This window comes from Aquarana catesbeiana, linkage group LG03 (genome assembly GCF_042186555.1).
Source record: "Aquarana catesbeiana isolate 2022-GZ linkage group LG03, ASM4218655v1, whole genome shotgun sequence".
Taxonomy (NCBI): Eukaryota; Metazoa; Chordata; class Amphibia; order Anura; family Ranidae; genus Aquarana; species Aquarana catesbeiana.
The window spans coordinates 321,517,513-321,523,611 of NC_133326.1; the positions used below are offsets into that span (position 1 = coordinate 321,517,513).

The 6,099-nt window shown below is 46.8% G+C and overlaps 1 protein-coding gene across 1 annotated transcript in view; it reads right to left on the reverse strand.

Moving 5' to 3' along the window:
- Positions 1-2,988, reverse strand: part of N4BP3 (NEDD4 binding protein 3) — a 74,659-nt gene extending 71,671 nt beyond the window's left edge. The window contains exon 1 of the mRNA XM_073620443.1: positions 2,736-2,988. The gene's annotated coding sequence lies outside the window, so the exon portion shown is untranslated. The remainder of the gene's footprint in view (positions 1-2,735) is intronic.
- Positions 2,989-6,099: the final 3,111 nt, after the last annotated feature.

Sequence of the window (6,099 nt, forward strand, 5' to 3'; positions counted from 1 at the left end):
CAGGTTGTGGATGGCTTTGTAAGTTATAGTTAGTATCTTGAATTTAATTCGGTGACTGAGTGGCAGCCAATGGAGGGATTGGCAGAGGGGTGTAGCAGACGCTGAGCGGTTTGTGTGGTGGATGAGCCTGGCCGCAGCGTTCATGATGGACTGAAGTGGGGATAGCCTATTTAGAGGTAAACCAATGAGGAGGGAGTTGCAGTAGTCAAGGCGGGAGATGACCAGGGAGTGGATTAGAAGCTTTGTGGTGTCATTGGTTAGGAAGGGGCGTATCTTGGAGATGTTGCGAAGACAGAGGCGGCAAGCTTTGGATAGTGATAGAATGTGGGGTCGAAAGGTTAGTTCAGAGTCCAGGATTACACCTAGGACCTTGGCGTGGGGAGATGGGTTGATAGTTGAGCCGTTGATCTTGACAGGGAGATCAGGGGAAGTGGCACCTGAGGGAGGAAATATCATGAGCTCGGTTTTGGATAGGTTGAGTTTGAGAAAGTGATGTGACATCCAGGCTGATATGTCTGCTAATAAGTTGGTAATGCGTGAGGAGACAGATGGAGAGAGCTGGGGGGTGGAGAGATAGATTTGGGTGTCATCAGCGTAGAGATGATATTTAAAGCCGTGGGAGGCAATCAATTGACCCAGGGAGGTGGTGTAGATTGAGAAAAGGAGAGGTCCGAGAACAGAACCTTGGGGGACCCCGACGGAAAAAGGAAGAGGAGAAGAGGAAGTAGAGTTGTAAGTGACACTGAAGGAGCGGTGGGATAGGTAGGATGAGAACCAGCGAAGAGTACAGTCACGGAGACCAAAGGAGTGGAGTTTTTTGAGGAGGAGGGGGTGGTCCACTGTGTCAAAGGCAGCAGAGAGGTCCAGGAGAAGTAGTACAGAATAGTGTCCATTGGCTTTAGCCATTAGTAGGTCATTTGAGAGTTTAAGGAGAGCAGTTTCCGTGGAGTGTTGAGGTCGAAAACCGGACTGAAGGGGATCAAGAAGTTTATTCATGGTCAGATGGTCGCTTAATCGGTTGTAGACCAGTCTTTCAAGAAGTTTGGAGGAGAAGGAGAGTAAGGAGATGGGACGTAAGTTGTTGAGATTGGTGGGATCCAGTGAGGGCTTTTTTAGTATGGGGGTGACTAGCGCATGTATGGGGGTGACTAGCGCATGTATACACACACACACACATACACTACATAATATTATTATTTTGAATATATTCACATATTTAAAAAAAAAAATTACTATTACTACTAAATATTATTATAGTATAATTATAATAAAAAAATAATAATTATATATATATATATATATATATATATATATATATATATATATATATATATATATACACACACACACACACACACACACACACACACATAACAATACTAAATATATATTATATAGTTGCAGAGAGAGCAGTGTATGGCAGACAGGCAGTGATGCGAGTACTGGGGCTCCCCATACATACCTGTAAAGTGATGCGTGTACTGGGGCTCCCCACACATACCTTTACAGTGATGCAGGTACTGGGGCTCCCCATACATACCTTTACAGTGATGCGGGTACTGGGGCTCCCCATACATACCTGTAAAGTGATGTGGGTACTGGGGCTCCCCATACATACCTTTACAGTGATGCAGGTACTGGGGCTCCCCATACATACCTGTACAGTGATGCGGGTACTGGGGCTCCCCATACATACCTGTACAGTGATGGGGGTACTGGGGCTCCCCATACATACCTGTACAGTGATGGGAGTACTGGGGCTCCCCATACATACCTGTATAGTGATGAGGTACTGGGGCTCCCCATACATACCTGTAAAGTGATGCTGGTACTGGGGCTCCCCATACATACCTTTACAGTGATGCAGGTACTGGGGCTCCCCATACATACCTTTACAGTGATGCAGGTACTGGGGCTCCCCATACATACCTGTAAAGTGATGCGGGTACTGGGGCTCCCCATACATACCTTTACAGTGATGCAGGTACTGGGGCTCCCCATACATACCTGTAAAGTGATGCGGGTACTGGGGCTCCCCATACATACCTTTACAGTGATGCAGGTACTGGGGCTCCCCATACATACCTGTAAAGTGATGCGGGTACTGGGGCTCCCCATACATACCTTTACAGTGATGCAGGTACTGGGGCTCCCCATACATACCTGTAAAGTGATGCGGGTACTGGGGCTCCCCATACATACCTTTACAGTGATGCAGGTACTGGGGCTCCCCATACATACCTGTAAAGTGATGCGGGTACTGGGGCTCCCCATACATACCTTTACAGTGATGCAGGTACTGGGGCTCCCCATACATACCTGTAAAGTGATGCGGGTACTGGGGCTCCCCATACATACCTTTACAGTGATGCAGGTACTGGGGCTCCCCATACATACCTTTACAGTGATGCAGGTACTGGGGCTCCCCATACATACCTGTAAAGTGATGCGGGTACTGAGGGTCCCCTTACATACCTGTAAAGTTATGCATTGAACCATCCCAACCTGTGGTGGTCCTTCCATCAGCAGCCCGCCTCACACTCCCTCCTCTCCTCTCTATTGAAGCAGTAATGGCCGGGGATAACAATGAGAGGAGCCCACACACAGCCTCTCATAGGTCACACTGGGAAAAGTTGTCCCCCGGACTGTGATATAATGCCGGACACACAATGCACCTGCTCCTGGCTGGAGAAGGGAGGGCGGCAGCCCCAGTCACACACAGAGAAGTCACTCACCATCATCCAGTGAGGGTGCAGTCCTGACGGGGAGTCTGTACAGTGCGCTCCGCTGACACTTCCCTCTCTCACGTTTGAACACTCCTCTCCGTATACCAGAATGGCACTGAGAGCTGGGACAGCGCTACCCAACACAGGCAAACCACGGACTGGAATACCTCCTCAAACTGGACTGCCCCGCGGACTTTCCACTCACTAATCCCAGCCGGAGTCATACATAAACTCTGGTCTGGATCACACGGAGAAGTGTTCCGTTCTCCAGGCTCATGGCTCTGTTCCCAGAAGAGATAATACCGCCTTATGTAATACACGTCACTGTGACAGCTGGCCCAACCATTTCTACTGAATTTTCACTCCTTTATGTTCTATTCTTCTTTCCAAATCTGGATTATGTCATTAAGGCATTTAAATATTAAATCAACTATAGAGATATAAAAGAACGGGAAAATAGTTTTTGCTCTCATAAAAAAAAAGGAAAAGACTACAGAACTAGCACATTATATATCAAAATATACACACTTATAATATCACTATGGAAGTAATATATTAATCACTACATCATTCCTGTATATTTAACCCTGTCACTGCCAGAGACATTTTTGTTTTTGCACATATCTTAAAAATCATTTTAGGCTTGAAGATTATGTAAAACCACCAAATATTATATCATTTCCGAAAGCAGACACCCGAGAATAAAATAGCAGTAGTTCCATTTTTTATGTCCACCTGTGTCACCACCTGTGTCCTAGCAACTACTAGGCAGCCTGGGCCACCTGCATCCTAGCAACCAGGACACTGGGCATCGTGAACCACCTGTGTCCTAGCAACTACTAGGCAGCCTGGGCCACCTGCATCCTAGCTACCAGGACACTGGGCATCGTGAACCACCTGTGTCCTAGCAACTACTGGGCAGCCTGGGCCACCTGCATCCTAGCTACCAGGACACTGGGCATCGTGAACCACCTGTGTCCTTGCAACTACTGGGCAGCCTGGGCCACCTGCATCCTAGCTATCAGGACACTGAGCATCGTGAACCACCTGTGTCCTAGCAACTACTGGGCATCGTGAACCACCTGTGTCCTAAGAACTACTAGGCAGCCTGGGCCACCTGCATCCTAGCAACCAGGACACTGGGCATCGTGAACCACCTGTGTCCTAGCAACTACTGGGCAGCCTGGGCCACCTGCATCCTAGCAACCAGGACACTGGGCATCGTGAACCACCTGTGTCCTAAGAACTACTAGGCAGCCTGGGCCACCTGCATCCTAGCAACCAGGACACTGGGCATCGTGAACCATCTGTGTCCTAGCAACTACTAGACAGCCTGGGCCATCTGCATCCTAGCTACCAGGACACTGGGCATCGTGAACCACCTGTGTCCTAAGAACTACTAGGCAGCCTGGGCCACCTGCATCCTAGCAACCAGGACACTGGGCATCGTGAACCATCTGTGTCCTAGCAACTACTAGACAGCCTGGGCCATCTGCATCCTAGCTACCAGGACACTGGGCATCGTGAACCACCTGTGTCCTAAGAACTACTAGGCAGCCTGGGCCACCTGCATCCTAGCAACCAGGACACTGGGCATCGTGAACCATCTGTGTCCTAGCAACTACTAGACAGCCTGGGCCATCTGCATCCTAGCAAACAGGACACTGGGCATCGTGAACCACCTGTGTCCTAGCAACCTCTAGGCAGCCTGGGCCATCTGCATCTTAGTAACCAGGACACTGGGCATCGTGAACCACCTGTGTCCTAGCAACTACTAAGCAGCCTAGGCCACCTGCATCCTAGAAACCAAGGATAACATTCATCATGAGCTGGTTTTGTCCTAGCATTTAAGGATGGTGGACATCAATTTGCTAAATACAGCATAACCCGTGTCCCAAATTAAATCAATACAGGACGCACACATTTACTTTGAAATCTAGGAGGATCCCGTGTGATACAGAATGCATGGCAATCTTACCTGTATGCCTAATGCAAACAAAATCTCATTGTCTCCTTAGTTGAAACCTGATGAGATAGCTGAGGTTTGTATTTCTGTAAAAAAGCCAGAGTCTAAAGAAGTTTGTATTACAGATATAGTTGCTTGATGTGGTACATTTCTTGAATGCTGGGCAGATTAACCATTTGCTGACCTCCCCACACAGATATACTGCAGCAGGGCGGCTGCTCTACCTTGGATCACATATTTGACACGTGATCAGCGCTTTCAGGTAGGGGATGTGCGTGCACGCGCCCGCCACCCTGGCTGTGCTGGGATTTGTTACAGTAAAAGCTGCTCAGTGGGCGCAGGACAAGGACTGACCACCGACACCCACTGATCTGCTCCGTCATGCAGGGGAAGGAGCTCTGTGTTTTAAACAACACAGAGCTCCAAACACTTAAAGGCAACCTTGCTGTTTTTTTATTCCCTGAAAAGCAGGGGGGAAAAAAACCCAGCAAGATCGCTCAGTAAAAGCAGCACATAACACAAAGTAAACATTGTTAGGCACACATTTAACCCCTTGATCACCCTGAGATGTTAACCCCTTCCCAGCCAGTGTCATTAGTACAGTGACAGTGTATAGTATTAGCACTGATCACTATTTTAGTGTCACTATTGATGTCAGTGTCAGTTAGTGTACTCTTCCAGCCAGCGTCAGTTAGTGTCAGATTGCTCGCCATCACAGTTGCTGATCACCACCATTACTGGTATATAAAAAAAAAACCCAGTATCTATACCAGAAGCTATAATTTTCATGCAAGCCAAATAATATACACTTATTGGAGCAAAATACATTTTGGCCTAAATTCATGAAGAAATTAGATTTTTAAAAATGTTTTATTAGATATGTTTTATAGCAGAAAATTACTTTTTTTTTAATTTTATTTTTTTTCCATCTTTTTTCATTTATATCACAAAAATAAAATCCCTAATCCCTAAACCCTATTATCAAATTCTGCCAAAAGAAAGCTCTATTTGTATGAGAAAAAAAATGATAAAAATATAATTTCCGTACAGTGTTGCATGACCGTGCAATTGCCAGTTAAAGTAGCACAGTGCTGAATAGCAAAAAATGCTCTGGTCATGAATGGGGTGACCTTCTGGAGGCCAAGTAGTTAAGGCTGGCCATAGATAGGAGGATGTCTCTCCAGATGACATCTAACCATCCTGACATTGAGAGGGAGTCTCAGTCAACAAGCTGGGAAATATATATATGAGCACCTTTGACCGTCCATTATTCCCCTTTAGTTCTAAATAGCCAGATCCTTGTGCCAGTGCCACACTGTGCCATTGAACTTGGGACAGAGACATTTTGGGGATTTATGGCCACCCTGACTGCTTTGTAAACTTTTCCTTGTCTTAAATGACTAGAAC